Genomic DNA, 18600 nt, shown 5'->3' with positions numbered 1-18600 from the left:
ATCTTGGCAAACAACTGTCTTTTCTCAAAACAATCTTTCTCCAAGTGGTGTTTTGCCTTTGTAGTTCTCAAAGAAACCATTTTAGGTGTTTCTCCAGTTTAACCAATGGAATGAGAGAGGTGTCGTTCCTATTCACCAATCATGGTAAGTCTGTATGGGAACACCTTATAAAAAGTAGTAAGAATTGGACAATAAAGCTCTTTCTATGCTCTTTGCCTTCTGAAATACTTGGAGTGTCCCATCTTTTCTCATGTCCTACAGTGACAAGCTGTCCTGGTGCTCTGCAGGCTGTGGCAAACACCCCACTCCTGGCCCAGCAGTGCTCCTGCACCCCGTCCCACCCTGCAGCACTGGGGAGGGACAGCTGGCTGCCACCCCGAGGGGCTGCTGTGGTGCCACCATGGATGCACAGGCTGTGCCTGGCCATGTCCCTTGCTGGTCCTGACCTGCTGGCATCACTTCCCAGCTTGATCCCAGAGCTGCCTGGGCACTGTGCACGTGGAGAGTGACTTTGGGCCCTGGGTGTTGTCACTGGGGCTGCTCTGCTCTTCTTGCTGGGGGTGACTGTGGCACTCACCAGCAAGGGCACAGCCTCTGCTTGTCCTGGTGGCACTGTCACCTCCCTGCTATGATCCTGCAGCTCTGCCTGGAGCCAGTAACCCCAGAGCTCCAGAGGAACAGGAGAGCCAGGCAGGCAGTAACTAAAGAGGAGAGCTTTAGCTTCCTCTGAAAAATACAGCTCAGGTATGACTAATGTGCCAGAAAGCTCATGGCTCAAGTAATCCCCTGCTCAAGACTTTATCAATAATGCACAATTGGATTGTGGAATACAAAACCCCTGGAACTTAATAAAAGGACTGGCTTAAGCACTGAGCTAACATCATTGGGATTGATGAGTGAGGACAGTTTCAAACAAATTACACCTGGCAGCCAGATAAGACCTATCTTCAGGAGGCTGGATGAAAGACAAGCAGCTCAGCGGAGCTGCTCACCTGCCCAAAGTGAAGAGGTTCTGAGTGGAAAACAATGGCTTTAGGAATTAAATACATTTCCCAACCAGACTCTTCGGGGATGAACGCTCATAAATTGAAGGGGAGGTTTGCCTAATGCTATTTTAAACATTCCTGTACTTGGCAAAATTTGTCCAAGCATGGGAGTTGGGGCCAATAAATTTGACTTATACCCCACCCAGTTTTCCCTGACATGTGAGGATGCCTGTGCTAAAGCCTTTGTGCCCAAATGTGCCAGAACTGGCCCAGCACAATGTGCTCAGTGCTGTCCTGAAGCAGCAGTAGGGTCAGCCCCAGCCCAGCACTCTGACCCCAAACAGATGTGGCTTGGCCCTGGAACAGGAGAAATCTCTACAGGAAAGCAGACTCTGAGGGAAATGGGACAAAATCAACACAGAAGGGAGAGCTCAAAGGCTGCAGACACATGGGCTGAGAGAACAGGGAACGTACACTGGGTATGGGACAAAGTGGAGCCAGGGCTTCTGGAGGGAATGTACCAAACTGCAGATGGTGCAGAAAGAAGGGAAGGTAAGTTGGAGGCAAACCTATGAAAAGGGGAGGTTCTTCAATGAACACACACAATTAATTTGTGACCTGCATGCATACTGCTCCCCAAGACCTGCCAACCAAAATCCCAGCTTCTCAGGATTACAGGGGGAGCCTGATCCATCCATATCCCTGACTGGGTCTGAATTCTGTTCTGAATTCATTGTCACCATGTCTGTGAGATATCCTCAGTGAACAGCCCCTCCCTGGCTGGCTGAACACCAGGGCTGGGGTTTGGGTTTCACGTCCCTCTCAGGATCCACCTTTTCCACTCCCAGAGGCTCTCTGGGGGTTGTGCAAACTCCCTGTGGTGTCCTCAGAAGGCAGAGCAGGATCAGCACTTGACATGACATCAGCCCCATCCCCTGCACTCAGCACCCCCAGCCCACACACAGCACTTCCAGCAGAGCACCAGAGGAGCCTGTCAGCAGGGATTAGTCCCACGTGCCTCCCTCAGCATCAGCACAAACTGACAGGGCAGCATGGAAAGCCCAGCAATTCCCAGGAACGCTTTATTTATTGCAACTCAGGGTAAGAACAGCTCATCTGGAGCCAGGCTCCAGCCCAACTCTGATTGCCAGCTATGGGGAGACAGCTGAAATTACAGTAATGCAATTTCAATATCCTCACAGAGGTAAATGCGCTCAGTTGCCTTAAGGCCTCTGTAAACATTAATTATTAACTTAATGTCTAGCTTCCCTGAGGTATCCATTATCCTGTGTATTAATGGCCCTTCCAACAAGGCAGGGAGCAAACAGCTTGCAGATTACCTGATAGAATTAGTGAAAGTTTGCAAATTGATTTGGTTGGATTGGGAAATGCTTGGCAGCTAACCGATCACAGAATTTGGAGAAAGAGCAGAGCACAATAAAAGATGTTTTCCTTCCTCGCAGCTTTATCTGCTCAGAAAAGAAGAGGAGCCAAGCACGGCAGTGCTGGTTGCTCTTTTGGATGCTTCTTTCCTGTCTCCCATCCAAAGTGTAATGAAGGAAAGCCTCAGGCAGAGAACTCAGCTGTAGCAAGAGGTAACATTAATGCTGTTCTAAATGCCTCTCCACAAAAGTTAAGTCCACCTTATTCCTAACACCCAGCTCTTCCGTATTTCTCTGCCAAGGGATTTTCACATCCATGTGAGGGGTCAGATTGACAAAAGGATTTCAGTGAAGAACCTCCAGTCCAGTCCAGTCCAGTCCAGTCCAACACTGGGATCTCCAGAGCTGCCTAATCCTTTAAACACCCCCAGATCCACACACACGAGTGAGGTGAGGGTGACAGGCTGACCATGCAGACATGTACCATTTGCACTTCCTTCTTGCATAAACCCCTGCTCAGCTCATTTTCTCCTCCCAGAAAGCTGCTTTTACAACCCTCCGAAACACCTCATTTAACTGCAGAAGTATTTGTTCATTAGCGCTCCTTGCAGCAGGAAGCACATGTCAGCGTGGGAGTTCAATCCCCCAGGATATGACAGGAGAATTCATTCCACAGCACGGGGACTCTGGAGACACTCCTGCTCTGAGGCTGCAGCTCTGCTCTCATCCCAGTCCCACCCTGCTCAAAGCATCACAGGCAACCCACAAGCAGGACAAGCACATCCACGGCCTGCTCGAGATAACACCGACCAATATTTAAAGTCAGCATCTTCCCCTTGGAAAGATAAGGCAAGCCTGGCAGATTCTCATCTCCATTTTTGTTCATCCAGAATGTCACATTCTTTGAACAGCCACACGCCAAACAAGCGGCAGTCACGTTCCCAATCTGCCGTGTGCTTTGCTGGGCCCCTTGTGCTTGCAGAGAAATCTGTATTCTCTGATTCTATCTGCATGTCAGGGAGTGATTTAAAGGGAGACCAAGTAACAGTCCTTGATAGATTTTTGGTTACGTTGCAGTTTGCTATTTAGTCAGGTAACATCTGTTCTTCAAGCAGAGAAACACGATATTGCTCCTTCATGTAAATTTATGGAAGAAGCTATGATTTTATCCTATATCCTAATAAGGATTCAGACTTAGCTCTTAAAAGGAGAACCTTGTTTGTGCTGGAGTTTTGTGCCTGTTATTTTATCATAATTTAAAATCAAACTAGTCAGACACTAAATTATTTCCTGCTGAGAAATGTGCAAAAGCTGCCTTTATTCCTATATCCTCTTTACCTCTGGCATCTTGTATTTATAGAGTGTAGATGGAGAACTTAACATCCATGTTTTCTCCTTTTAAAGTCTCTCCTTTGATCTAGTTATCCATCCAGGAGATTGCTTTGATCCTTGCAGTTTTGCTAATTCCAAACACTCAATTATGCTTATCTAGTCCTGGAGGATCTGAGTGTTTCAAGCTGTCCCTCATCCACTGCTGGTTTACCAACACAGCCCAGCTTTAATCAAAAGGAACTTGTTCTTGCCCAGAGCACTGCAGGCTACAGACTCATCTGCCAGCCTCAAAAACCCAGGAGAGCCTGTTTTTCCTTCCTGGCCACATCCCAGGGAAGCAGGAGAGAGAACAGGCTGTGAGAGAAGGGCCTGTCCTGTGCTGAACAGTGAGGCTGGGGAGGAATGGTCACACAGAGGAACAGAGCTCGGGGCTCTCACACAGCTCCTCGGGCTGGGAGCCTGTCAGGTCACCCAGCCATGCTGCTCTTCTCTCTCTTCCTCCGTATTTCAATCCCTCAGAAGCCAGGAACCAAGGGGATGGGAGAACCTGGATATCACAGGATATCCAGGAACCTGGATATCTTGAGGGAGCTGAACTGAGTAAGGAAATCAGCAGAAATGGGGAGCAGTCCTCCAAAAACAGAACCACCTTCCCCACCCATCAACCACAAGGGGAGTGAGCTGAGCCTGATCCCAGGCCTGTCTGCTGCTTGTTTTAAAAATCTTCTCCCTTACAGTATCATTATGCCACGTGAATGAAGGTTATCTAAATCCTGCTTGATCTCTCCCCCAGGGAGCAGGGAGGGAGGCAGAAGAGGAGAATGCCATTATTTCATGATGGGATCTGAAGTAGTAGGGGATTTCCTTTCAGCTTCCAGAGGATTGAATTGAGATGCATCATCCTGATGCTTCACTGCTCGGTATTTTGACACCACATTACAGCTCAGCACCTGAAACTCATCTGATGGAAGACGTGACCACAGCCCTGCTTTCCTCTCTGCTACCAACTCCTTCTGTGCCATTCCTCATTCTCAGACTAAGAAAGAAATTAAAATCACTAACACGTTAAGGAGTGATAGGAAAAAAAACACAAAAGGAAGAAGATAAAATCTGAAGAGGCAGCAAGTGGCCACAACTGAAGTACAGCACTGAAATAATTATCTTGTTATAAGAGCCCAGGCAAGCCTGCTGAAGGAGCAAATTTCTCCCATCAGAAGGTCAGTGCAGGTTCCCTTCCCTCCTCATATAATGGTTTTTATATACCTTATATAAAGGTATTTCTGTTCTTGCAAATTGAAGGCTCAAGTGGCAGCTTCTTGCAAAAGCTTCTCCTACCACCAGCACAAGGAAGAAATAACGTCTGAGAATAATGGCTTAGCACCACTCTGGCACTTCCAGCAGCTTTCCAAGAGACAGGTTACACAGAAAGGCAGGGGACGAGCTGCTAAATTGTCTTTTCTATCCTGCAGCCCCCTCAGCAGCAAGGCAAAGAACGACTTTGCATGTTTTCCTTCAAACAAGACTGACAACACGAGTGCAGCCCCAACAACACGATGTCTGTAAGTCAGCTGAGAAATGAGAGAGGATTTTATTTTGCCAGTCTGCCCTAAGGAGAACTTTGCAGGAGCTGTCAGTAGTTCAGATAGGTGGGTGACTGAGGTTGTGCCTGCCCCTGCAGGGTGAGCCCAGATGCCAAAATGGGGTGCAAAAAAGAGCCCTGTTACACTGCTCCCCTGGAAACCCTGCCAGGAAAGCTGCAGCACTGGAAAAGGAGAGTAGGTGGCAGGAGGAGGAGCTTTTCTGAAGTTGGCTTTCCTTGCCCCACTGCAAAGCTCTCGTGCAGGAGGAGTTTGGTTCCTGCAGAACTTCAGTGGCCACCAGTAGCTGAAGTTTCAGGCAGGGTCACTGAACTCTGCCAGCGGAGCTGTGTTTGGCACACTGACTCACTGCTTCAAATCTGCAGCCTTCTGAACCGGCTTTTCCAAGCTGAATTACTCACCTGACATTTGCTAAATCTCAGTGAACTCCTTTTTTTGTTGTAAGGGAGAAGCTGTAAAATCCATTCTTGTTTGTATTACAGACATTCTCACCAAGCCCTCCTCTGGAAAAGCTGAGCACTGTGTTTATGCTGCAAGAGGGCAGCACAAACACAGCACCTTCCTGCCCTGACACATTTTAGACCACCAGTCCTAAATCTGAGATCTGCCTCTTGCATGTTTCTCAGCTTTACCTATCAGCGCTTTGCCTGAAAGAGATTAATCAAAAGATTGTTTGTAAACTCAGCATGGTGTGAGCTTAAGCTCCCAAAATCATCGAGCACTTAGAAAAGCAGGTTTTAGAACATTTTAAGTAACAGGCCTGATAACAAAGTTACACTTTTTGTGACTGACTCGCAGTGAACAGCCCCCACTATTGTCTCAGCACTTCAGTTTCCCAAATCTTTGTGTTACTCTAACGCCTGGCCCTGCTAGGTGAGCCAGATACATTCCAGATTGTTCACTAAAAGTTCATCTTACTCTGAAGAAAGACATGTCAGTAAGTGATTCTACAGACATTGCACTGAATTTTATTTAAAATTGTGAATTATAGTACCTTTTCTGTCCTTGAAACATTTGTCTGCACAGGTGGTGCACCTTAGGTGGAATGGGATGAAAACAGAGGGGGAAAGGAAGCGTGCAGAGGTCATGCATCATGGAAAGAAAAGAGGGAGGAAAAGAAGGAATTGGTAGAAGGTACATGGAAATACAAGTAGTTCAAATCCCATTTCTTTGCATGGAATATAAGCATCAGACAGGTAACATATGTGGTCTGAACCGAATGCAAACACCAGACACGCTCCATCTGCACCAGCAAACAATCCAAGCATATTTGGGATGATAGATGCAGGACTGGCAGGTATTTATCATGTAACTGTCTGGAGATTTGACTAGCAGCTAAACAGGAACACTGCTAAAAAGCACCTGCCTCACAGCACGGAAATTTAGAAGCTCATACTCGGGGAGTTGCCCAGATTCAAAAGCTGCTACATTTGATTTTCACGCCTGTTTTACCATTATTTAAAAGACAGCCAGTTCCAAGCCACTTGACATTTGCTCTGAGAAGCCTGAGCAAACAGCCAAGGCTGGATAGGGACGTCTCTGCGGTGTGAGCTAACAAAGAAATGGACAAACATGTCAGGCCAAAAGCCAGAAGCTCTGGGAAGTGCGCTGGGCGAGGCTGCAGCTCTTAATAGATCCAGGGAGAGAGGCTGTGAGAGATTCACGTGGAGCACTGGCAGGGGGCTCCTTATCGTGGCAGGCAGCTTGGGCTGTTGTTTGAGACACTGTCTTGGGTTATGTAACCAAAAAAAAAAGTGTATTCTAATTCTTCTGTTGAAATCAGTTGGGGAGATGAGTTTTTTTCCCTTTATCTCTTGTAACTCCAGGGGAGGAGGGTGGATGCCTTCTGATAACAGCCCAGCTGTTAAACCAGGTGGGGCAGTGTTTCTGATCTCTGTCACCACTGCCCACCCTCGGGGATATCTTCTGTTCATGGGCCATTGAGGCTCACCATGACTGACACATTCCATCATCCATTGGGAGATGCTGCACCCAGTGGGGAGGAGCCAACCATTCCTACCAGATAAAAACTGGGATGTAGGAATACCAAGCAGCCTGTTTTCCACTGGATTCTCAGACGAAGACCAGACTCATCTCACCACCACTGAACCTGTATCCAGGATCATCTCTCCTCCACAGAACAACATCTGCTACTCCAGGAGGATTTATTTGGACAGCTTCCAACATCCTGACCACAGGGTGTCAGGTCCTATCTCTGACTCTGTCAGGGTTTTCTAGGACTTTTTGTTTGCTTGTTTGCTTTTTTGTACTACTGCATTTGTATTTTTAATATTCCTAGTAAAGAACTGTTACTCCTATTCCCATATTTTTGCCTGAAAGCTCCTAACTGCAAGATTATAATAATTTGGAGGGAGGGGTTTTTACATTCTCCCTTCCAAGGGAAACTCCAGTTTTCCCTGACAGATACCTGTCTTTCCAAACCAAGACAGGCACCTCCCTGCGGGAGGGAGGGCTCTGCAGGAAAAGGACATGGCAGCAGGGGGAAATTGGAGATTTGGCTGTCCAGAGCATCCACCAGTCCTATGAAGATGAGATGTGCACACTTACCCTCCTCCCAAGGCAGCAGCTTCCCAGCTGGATTAGGCTGTGGAGATGGAGAGCGTGGGGTTTATATTACAGAGCAGAGGCTCCTCACAGCTCTGTTAGAAATGCAGCCTGACCTCTGTTCTAAAGCACTTTAGGGAATCTTTGTCCCAGAGCTTGAGGAAAAGGTAGAGCTATAAATTAAAATTGCATTAGTAGTTTCTTTGGTGGTCTGCAGAGCAGGCAGGAGAGGAGCTGGGAATTTTTCTTTGCATTTATGAGGAGTTGTATCCCCAAATTATATGCAATGCTTTAGCATGAAAACACACATTTACTAAAAAAATACAAAATAAAAAGTAATGTTTAACACTGTATTGCTCAACAGAGAGGAAATGGCATTAGTGAAAGACCTGGTGCATTAATTGCTATTTCTGGCACTCTTGGAATCCTGTGTGTCTTTGATATCTACATAAAAGCATAAACCCCTCCTTCTTCCTGAAATAATTCTTTCAATGCAGTTTCAGATACATGAAATGTAAAAAATTTGGGCATTTTTCCTTGTAGCTGCACTATTTCCAGGTGATTTCTTGTTCATGCTTAGAGAGCTTTGATCTACTTTTAGCTTAAAATCAAATTATATTCCACACATTGGTTTTATACAGAGAGGGTAGTCAGAAATTAATCCATAGACACACTATTTTACTGCTTTTGCACTGTATTTCCAGTTTTAATGCTAGATTGTTTTGATGGAAGGTAGCAATCATTTAAACATTAGGAACAGTCATCTTGGGGACACAGTTGTCAGATTTAAGGATCAGAAATTATAAAGGCAGCTGTAAAAGGATAGGAAGTGAATAGATCAATATTACGAGGTCCAGTAATTCTTTGAAGTATTACAGTGAAATGGGGGAACAGCCTGCAAGAACAACTTGATGATTTAAGTTATGCAGCAGCTCCAGAGGCAGGTGAGAAGCAGGCAGCACTCTCTAGGGTCCTGGCAGGTGGCCCAACCTTGATCCAAGAGGTTTTTGCCCTGAAGCAAGGACAGGCTGAGGAGGATGTGCAGAAGGATCCCATTCAGGGCTGGAAAACAGAACAGCCCTGGCAGCCACTCCATCTGCAGGAGAGTCACTGGGGCAGCAGGGAAAGATCCCTGACATTACACAACCCTTTGGAGGGCCCTGGCAGCACCCTCCACGTCTCTGTTTACACGCAGGGAGTGTGCAATCCATCAGTGAATTAATCCTCCATTTCCATCCCGCAGTTCAGCATGTTTATGAGCAAAGCCCTGAGCACACAGTGACATTCTGCTTGATACCAGTCCTGAGAGAATCTGGCACTGTTTGGAAACATTTGGTCAATGGCTTTTCGAGGCTCGTTCTGCATGCAGAGGAGGGAGGAGCATCCCAACACAGCAAATACAGCACGGCCTCCCCATAAGGATGTGGGTATCTGCAAGCAAACCCAGGGTGCTGCAACCCCACCAGCTTGGAGAGCTACTGGGAATTCAAATTAATTCAGAAGGAATCACAGAGAAATGCAGAGAGTCAGAGCAGACCAAAGCTCAGCTTAAAAAGTTTCCTTTTTTTCCTTTTCCAAAGTTTCCTACTGCACTTTGAATTCCAAGCAGAGACATGAGAGTGTCATTTGTTGTGTGGGAAGAGTGATCCAGTCACGTCACTATTCATCCCAGCCAAGCTAAGCACGCAGTACAGGTGAGTTAAATTCTTAATCTAAACTGACTTTATGCATTTCACTGAGAGTTCAAAATGCAGCCTGTAGACCTCAGCATTCCAAATGGGTCCAAAAAGAAGTTACTTGGTTTAGTGATTTTTCTAAGACACAGACACTTAAGTTTAAAACCTTCAATCATTTTGTGGTTCTTTGAACATGACAAAGCAGCTCCCCCTCACCGTGCAAATCCAAACCAACAATCCAGATTTCCCTCCCCATCCCACTTGAGGATAAACTTGGCTAGACACACTTTTTATCTGCCTTTGGAAAGTAACTTCCTATCAGAAGGAAAAAAAGAAAAAAAAAAAAAACCAAAAAAAAAAAAAACAAAAAAAAAAAAAAACAACAAAAACACAACAACAACAAAAAAACCCAACCTAGTAAGATTATTTAATGAATTAATAGAACTGCTTTTGGTTGATTTTCTTGGTTCTATTATTTCCCAACCAAGTCTTTGTTGACAGCCTACAGCGGGGTCTGCTAAAGTCCTGCATCCTGAATCCAAACAATGTTTCAGTTGAGAACACTCCTAAAGGAGGTGGGAATGTTCCAACCTGGTTCAATTTTACCAGGTAATGGAGAGGTGGAGATCACTTGAAGGAACACACTCCTAGGGAAACAGTCATGCTGGTTATCCCAGAGAAGAACAAAGGCAGGATCCTTCACCTCACGTGTTTAGGCACTGCCTTGAGGTGCTCCAGAGCCTTGGGCACATCTGAAATTCAAATAGGAAACCTCTGATTTGAAAGGTTTGTTAAAGCCTTGGTCTGGTTCTCAGCAGTGCCTTAGTCCCGACCAGATTTAAGGTAGCATTTGCAATTCAAAGCATCTCAAGGTATCCACTTAATCCTTACAGGGAGTAGAAACCTTCCTTTCCTACATTTCCTAGCAGAAAATGGTATCCTAAATTAGCAAAACCAAGACAAAGTGTGGAAGGTCCCCGTGGGAGAGAGGTTACCCCGCTTGTTTCAGATTCCTGCTGAGAGGTTCCAACACCAGGTAACCTCAGCCCTTGTACTTTCTGTGGAGTGAACACAGCAGCTCCAGCTGAGCTGCTTCCAGCGATAACTCTCCTCACTTTGCATAATGAGGTCCCATCCACAGCCCCAGAAGTTGTTTAACCCCCAACAGTGACTTATTCCAGGCTATCAGCCAAGTGAATGCTTAAGTGGAATATATGTACAGTGATCATCACAGGCTGGCATTCATCTTGTCTCAGAAATTGTTTAGGGCAGAGAGGTTAAGAAGAATAGAGTGCAGGCTTAAAAAAGATTTGTTTCTCAGAGACATTTCACTAGATTCATCCAATTTAGTGAAGAAACTAAGGTTAGGGGAGTGCCTTTTAGGAACTATTGTCTCACTGTAATTTAACACATAGGTTTTCAAAAGAGGACGGCAGTTAAGCAAAGTTGCAGTTCAGTCAGGTAAGAAACTCTCTCATTAGTATGGAACAGATTTCAGTACCTCAGAACTCCTGTCAGCCCCTTCACAAGGCAGATCCCATCCCCCTTCCCTTTAGACTCTCCAAGGCAAGAACTTTTCAGGGGTCCTGGCACAGCACGGACTTACCAGCTAGTCTAAAAATACCCCTGGAAGTGAGGAGGGAAGGATCCTGATCTAGGTGAGGCAATTAGAGCCGGCTTAGAGAAAACTCACTGATCAGAGAGGCGTGGTTCTACAGCAGTGCAGCTCAGCATTGCCATCCTAAGGGGTAAACGTGAGGAACAGAACTCCCAGCTCTGCCCCTGAGCACAGCCACACCCTCTATGCCCAGGCAAAGAACCAGCAGAGCTGTTTTTGGTGTTCAGAGCAGCACCAGGCGCTTAACTGGGTTTATTGGGTTTCACCTGCAGCAGGTGGGTGTTTCTGAGCACCTGCTCACACAGGAAACGTGACCCTGTGTGTGGAGGGGATGGTGCACAGGGCTTTCCCCAAAACACCAACAGCAGATGCTCACCAAGGCACAGAAGCTCTTTAAAAAGGTGGTTAAAATGTATTCGTTTCAATGTGCTGCTGTTTTCACTCCTGTGCATTTCAATGAGATTCCAGATTTGGATTAATGAAGGGAAGGGGAAGGGGAAGGGGAAGGGGAAGGGGAAGGGGAAGGGGAAGGGGAAGGGGAAGGGGAAGGGGAAGGGGAAGGGGAAGGGAAGCCTGGGCTTTGCTGAGGGGCCTCAATTCTCTGGAGAAAGGGGCCAGCAGGAACCTCCTGAGTTCAGTAAAATCCCTCTACTTGGAACAGCTGCACCCCATGGACAGGGACAGGCTGGGCCCTGAATTTTCCCCCTGCAGGGAAGGACCAGGTGGTCCTGACAGCAGCAGAGTGAATGTGGAGTTATTTGGCTGGAGAAGTGCAGAAGCCAAGTGGCAGCTCCTCAGTTCCACAAAACCCTGCAGAATGAAAGAGGAGCTCCATTTCACTGAAAGGACAGGGATAAGATATCCCAGGCAGCAACAAATCGCGCTCTCCCCGAGTGCTCTGAGGAATTACAGAAACAAATAGCCCCAGAAGAACCATTTGCAGATAGGTCAGAGGTTCTGCATTCGCTTTGGCTTTGTTTATGTCCCATTTCCCGTGGCCCGCGGCGACACGAGTGAGGCAGAGGCATTGTGACAACCCCTGCACCCTCCAGAGAGGGACCGGCAGCACTTTGCCACCATCAGGACTCGCTCCCGCTGCTCCCGCAGGAACCCAAAGCCCCGGTTCCAGCACCGGCATCGCGGCGCGGGGTCTTGGAGCAGAAGCCACAGCAAACAGCCCGTCCCAGGGGAGCTGCTCCCTGCATAAATAGCTGCATAAACTGCTCTGCAGTGGCACTCACAGCCTGGCTCTGGAGACTTTTATGTCTCCAGTTTCTAATGAGGAGCTGTTTAATTTTTTTTTAACATCCCGTCTCCCCAATAAAAGTCATCTCCGACGTGGAATTGGCTCGGAGAATTGCAGTTCCTTGATCGTAAGTGCTTTCAAGTGATGTGGCAGGGTGATCAACGTGAAGGTTGGATTAAGGTTTAGACTGCAGCTTTTGGGAGTCATACAAGTCACTAATTACACATCCAGCCCTCAGCGCAGCAATGGGGAACATCACAGGACTACTTCAGGGAAGATTCAGAGAGAAATAACACAGTTTAGCACTAAAGTAAGAAAGGTCCTGTGACGTTACAAATCAGAATTTTGCTCCAAGCAGAGGTTTGTCTGTGCCTCCTGAGCTCTGTTAAAACCCAGAGATGACAATTCCTGAATGTGCTGAAGACCCCAAAAGCAGAAGTCACCTTGTAACTGAATTTCCATTTGCCTTCCTAAGCATAGACTTGGGCTGCCCAAGACGTGCTAATATTTAATTTAGTTAATATTTCATTCAGCTAAAGAGATCCCTCGGCTTCCCTGGGCAGGACCAAATGGAGCAGTGTCGTTATTGCTCCTCAGGTATCAGGGTGAGATTAGATCTGCAATCAGGCACGGCTCAGCCCCACACCGCAGGCAGCAGGGCACAACCGATATTGGATTTGTGGAGGAATTTCTTTCATTTCACTTTGGATGTGTGACACCAGGCCAGAGCAGCTGTGGAGTGCAGATATGACAGATGTGGCTTGAAAGAACCTGGGGAAAGTGCACAGCAACCGGGGACTGCTTTGTACTGAGGAACACAAATTCTCTGGGACACAAAAAGAAGTTAGAGCTGCTCGGCCCTGTCTGTTCTCCAGTTGGACCCAGCTGCCAACTCAGAACAAGGAACAAACAGAAAAGAAATTGGGAATTTGAAGCCTGCAGGATTCCTGGCTGTTAAGAGAATAAGCAGTGATTTGCACCCCACAACCAAGCCCAGATCAGAGGGGACAATGCAAGGTAGGCACCAGTTAACTGCACCATTTTCTTCCTGGTCACAAGTGTTCCTTTGCAGGACTGAAAGGGTTTTAATAAAATGCTGTTTGCATTCAAAAATTGGCTTTTAATCAGTAGCCTTGAAGACTTTCAAAATAAAAAAAAAAAACCTTTTATAGTCTGTTTTGAAAACACTGATGATTTTCTGAAATTATTTTGGATGTCTCAATGAATGGTTTGACAAAGATCTCTGGTTTTAGCAACAGTCATTGCCTGACAAGGTCAGTTTAAAAAATCAGCTGTGGTTTCAATTTCATTCTAAACTATTCACAGCTAAATTTTTCAATTAAATTTTTGAAAAAAGTCCTCTCCCGGCAAGCAGAAATGACAAATTAATTTAGGAAATGCTTTGAAACAAACTCCCCCCAAAAATATCTGCCAAGCTTTTATTTTAGATTTCCTTTGTTTTCCGAAATTAGGTGTCATCTTTCAATCAGCACCACCCCAGAGGATGAGATTTGTGTTCACTACCCTGGCATGTGTAATGATGCCAGGATAATTCGCAGCAGATGTACATTTGGGGAGAAATTATTTTCCTCAGAATCTATTTGTGTGGGAGGATGAAGTATGGTTATAATGAAGGTGCTGTGGGAGCTGAATGACTTTGCATCTCAAGTACAGGTGCACTTGGGTGTAACTTAAACATAGTTTGCAATCTCTCTAAATGGAGCATTTATAGCCAATTACACTTGTCATTCACCTTGCAAATACCTCTATCTAATTTAACAGCATATGCAGCAAGCAGAAAAATAAAGGATATTCTATTAGGTGGCAGCAGAATAGAGGTGGAAGTAGCAACTCTGTGTCTAACACATGTTTGGCAGATTTCTGAACTGAAATAGAATGGATTCAGAGCGTGGCCTCCAATGCCCTTCTTCTCCCTGCATCAGAAGCCTCCTGTCAAATGTAATTTCCTCTGGGAAGACATGTATCTAGCTGAGATTTTCCAAAACCTGTCCAAGTGATTTGGACACTCACTTCTCATTAGTATTAATAGCAAATGAGCATGAGCATCTCCTCAGTGCCTTTGGAAATCTCTGACACATTTTTATTTTGGTGGCTGTTAAATGACTCTTTGGGCAATCTGCACTAGAAATGACAAATTTCCCATTTCTTTTCCTGCACTCAGATATTCCTAATGTCCACGTACCAAATGTCAAAATTTTCCCTCAAAAAGACGGCTGAGACGTGGTGAGAGGGAGGGCAGAGACAGACTTTTGCCGTGTTTGGATTAAAGGACAAAGTTCACATTCCCAAACTGTCTCCTCCACAGAGGGCTGCACAGACCGATTTTAGGATAATACCACATTCATTGTCATCTGTTTGTCACCGCCCCGGGCAGGGATGTCACTGCGATGGGAGCAGGGCTGCAGAGGAGCTCTGTGGCTCTGTGTGGCAGGCGCTGAATCACAGGCAGTGCCAGGAGAAGGGAGCAGGAGGGGAGGAAAGGTGAACATTTTGGGAACACCTGGTCCATGCCCTGCAGCAGGAAACAGCTGCTCCTCTGAGAGCTCCTCAGATTTTCAGTGTTACACCTTAGATCACATCCAGTCCCTCTGACTGTTCCAGGAAACGCTAAGAAGAAAAACTGAATAATAAATTATTTTTTAAACTGATGAGAGATTATATTCTCCACTTTCCCCACCAAACTGAGGGAGCAGCAAGAGCCTTGTAAGAGATTTCATTCCTGTTGTACTCAGCTTCCACTTTTCACCCCCACACAAGGCAGGAGAAAGCCTTGCAAGCCACTTCTCCAGCCAAAACCCTGCAAATCCCTTCAGCCTGGACCATGGAGCTTTTCCTTTCCAAGCCCTCCCTAAAGCCAGACTCACCAACAAACATTAATGCAAACAAGTGACGAATAACTGAGCTCTACAAATCCATTTTACATGACTTCTTGATCTGTTATTTGACATGCCTTCCCTTTTTGCCAAATGTATTTCATGTGTATATGTCTGTTTCCTATAATCTTTCCCATTTCTCTTATCGCTTATATTTTAATAAACCACATGTGCAGATTTGGTATCTTCTTTAGCAGCCAGAGAGGGAGATATATTTGTTCATTGGGGTTATTAAAATTCTAAATATCTCCCTCCTTTTATTTGATTTTAGTGAGATTCCAGACATTTTCTCAATACCAAGAAGATTGGATTCAGTGGAATATAATTCTGACAGAAGTCTTGCAAGGAAACTTTAATTTTAGTTCAAATTCCATTAATTTAAGATATCCCTAGAAGATGTGGACAAGGTGAACCTTTTTATATGACCTATTTTCAATCCTAGTTTAAGATGAAGCTAAAATAGGGGGTTTTTGCTTCTCAACACTGAGAAAAAAAATCCTAAAAGCAAAACTTGAGACCATTATTTTCCTTTCATATATATCTTAACTCCTGACATAACTCCTGATGCCCACTTGGCTTAAAGCAAGGACACACTTAAACATTTAAATCTGACTTTTTGGGCATTATCTTCTTGGTATTAGTGGAATAAACTACTTAAAGCTGAGTTCTGATTTCCTGGGGCCTCTCTCCTGCTCTGTCACTGCTGCCTTTTTACATAGAGAGCACATTATGTTAAGAGGCTCTGCTCAGCAATTCCAGTATTTGCCACCAAGGGAGACTCCACCAGTGATTTCTCCCTGATCCTTTGCAAAGCAGCAGGGATTTGTCTCCTGGTTTTCTCTCAGTGGATTCAGTTTTGTGGATATATGTGGTTTTGTGGATATATTCACTGGATATATTGTTCTACTCACAGCTGTTTGAAGGTACATCCGGCCAAAGGGAGAGTTGGAGTTTATTCCAATAAGTCTCTAAACTCCAAAGTAATTTTAATTATTCCCCTTGCACACAAATCTTCCCACTCACAATAAGAACGGTGGATGCACAGTGCAATTTCAGGGGAAGTGTTTGCAGGGAACAATTAGGAGCAGTGACCGAAATCAGGGCCTGATGGGCCACTTGAAACTTTATCACTTCTTAATGCCATCTCAGAGCTGTTAGCCACAAAAAAGATGGCAAGATCAAACTAAAAAAAGGTAGATTTGCATCAGATATTGGGAAGAAATTGTTCCTTGTGAGGATGGGGAGGCTGTGGCACAGGCTGTCCAGAGAAGCTGTGGCTGCCCTATCCCTGGCAGTGTTCCAGGCTGGGTTGGACGGGGCTTGGAGCAGCCTGGGATAGTGGAAGGTGTCCCTGCACATGGCAGGGGGTGGAACTGGGTGAGCTTTAAGGTCCTTTCCAGCCCAAACCATTCTGTGATTCTATGAACTATCAACTTTCCACCAATTCCTTTGGAGCCACAGTAGAAAATCAGCAACATTAACACTCCAGGCTGCAGAGTCTTCATCTACTGCTCAAAAGGAGGGGAGCTGGCACTGAGAGTTCACCAGCTTTGCTGCTGTTGTTCCCAGGCCTCTCCAAAACAACGTAACAGCAGTTGTGTGTGTTTCCCAGAGAGGAAATTTATCTAAAACTCCCAGTTTCTCGTGGCAGCCTTCTGCCACCTGCCTGTGCTCGCTGCATCTCTCACTGCTGGTCATCAATCTCCAGCCCCTGCACCACGCTGCAGAGGGGCAGCCTCCTCCTCCCCTCCCCTGTCCCTGCTGCCATCCAAAGCCCCTCCAGGCTGAAAAGAGCCAGCAGCGATTCATCTCACCCTCACTGAAACTGCCTGAAGACTCAGCCTGGTTTAGCTCATTTAGCTGACTTTTAGACAGAGTTAGAGAAGCAGATCTCACCACTGCCAGCTTGCTCTGCTGCCTTATTTAAACCTGATAATGAAGTGCTGCAGTGTCAGCCCTTGCCTTGCCATCTCTTTTACCAGGCTCACAGTGAGTGGGAGGTCTCACCATGGTGCCATGAATTCTGTGCTCCCAGCAAGCTTTCTCTGAGCTCTGCACATCTTCACATCACAGCGTCTGAACACCTCATCTTTACCTGGGTTTTGTTTTCTTCCCCTCTAAAATCCCAGTGTTCTTACAAACTGTTGTACCCAGTCACTGCTGGTTCTGTAAATCATTTCTTAAAGCAGTCTGAACTACTAAAAATCAAAGCACATTATACTCACACATTGAAATTTTAATCCAAGTCTGCCAAATTCATGGTCTTGGAGCTGAATGCACTCACCCAAAAATCTGGAACGTGGTGATGGTCTGTGTGCCTTCCACATAAAGTCCATAGCAGGAGGAGCACTCTGAATCCTTCTGCAATTCCTCTCCTGGGACTCAAAGCTCCCAGCTGGATTTGGTGGGGGGAGCTTGTTTCTGTCTTTGGTTTTGAGGCTTCCTCCACTTTTGGGCCGTGAGGGACAGGAAGGTGCATTTCCACCCTGAGATCATGGATTGAATGCATTGTCTGAGAGCAAATACTGCAATGTGAAATATTGCAAATGAATGCAGGCTCTGTTCACAGCCAGATCCAGTGATCAGAAATGTCTATGTCACATTTCATCCCAGTTTTGTGACCAGGCACAGCTGTTTCACTCCCAGCTCCAAACAGTGGCTTGTTTGATGTGCTGGGAAGAAGATGAAGATGAAGACTGCCTGTAGCTTGCTTTGCAACCAGTTGGAGGCCAGCAAAAAGACAGATATGTGGCTGGGGAAGCAAAGTTTGTGCCTTATGTCTCATACTCTGCCTTTGAGGCACAGCAAAGCAGGTCAGAGGCTTGGCCATGTCAGCCCACACAGCATCCTTTCCACGGATGGAGGCAGGAATCCAGTGGAGCTGTGTACTGCATCCATTCCAGCCTCCTCAGCAGCCTCCTGGCACCGCACAGCAGCACTTCCATCAGAGGGACAGGGGTGGCTGCCATCAGCAGAGAGCCAACAGCTGCACTGCAGGTGTGTGTTCACCTGTACGGGGATGAAGGGCTGTTCTCAGGAGCCCGGGGTGATACAGCAGCACCTCAGACACACACAAACACAGTGCAAGGGACGATTTCAGGAGGTCATAGGGCAGCCTGTGCAGGCAGTGAGGGCCCAGGTGACACGGCAGCAGCTCAAACCTGCACCAACATGGTACAGCACTCCTGAAGGAGAAACTTCACGAGGCTGGGGATAAGGCAGTGGCTCAGTACACACAGTGTTAGAACTCTTGGAGGGACCATTTCTATGGCCAGGTGATCCCACAGCACCTCAAAGCTGTGT

Source organism: Prinia subflava, chromosome 8 (assembly GCF_021018805.1).
Source record: "Prinia subflava isolate CZ2003 ecotype Zambia chromosome 8, Cam_Psub_1.2, whole genome shotgun sequence".
NCBI classification, from domain to species: domain Eukaryota; kingdom Metazoa; phylum Chordata; class Aves; order Passeriformes; family Cisticolidae; genus Prinia; species Prinia subflava.
This window is presented reverse-complemented; position numbering follows the sequence as displayed.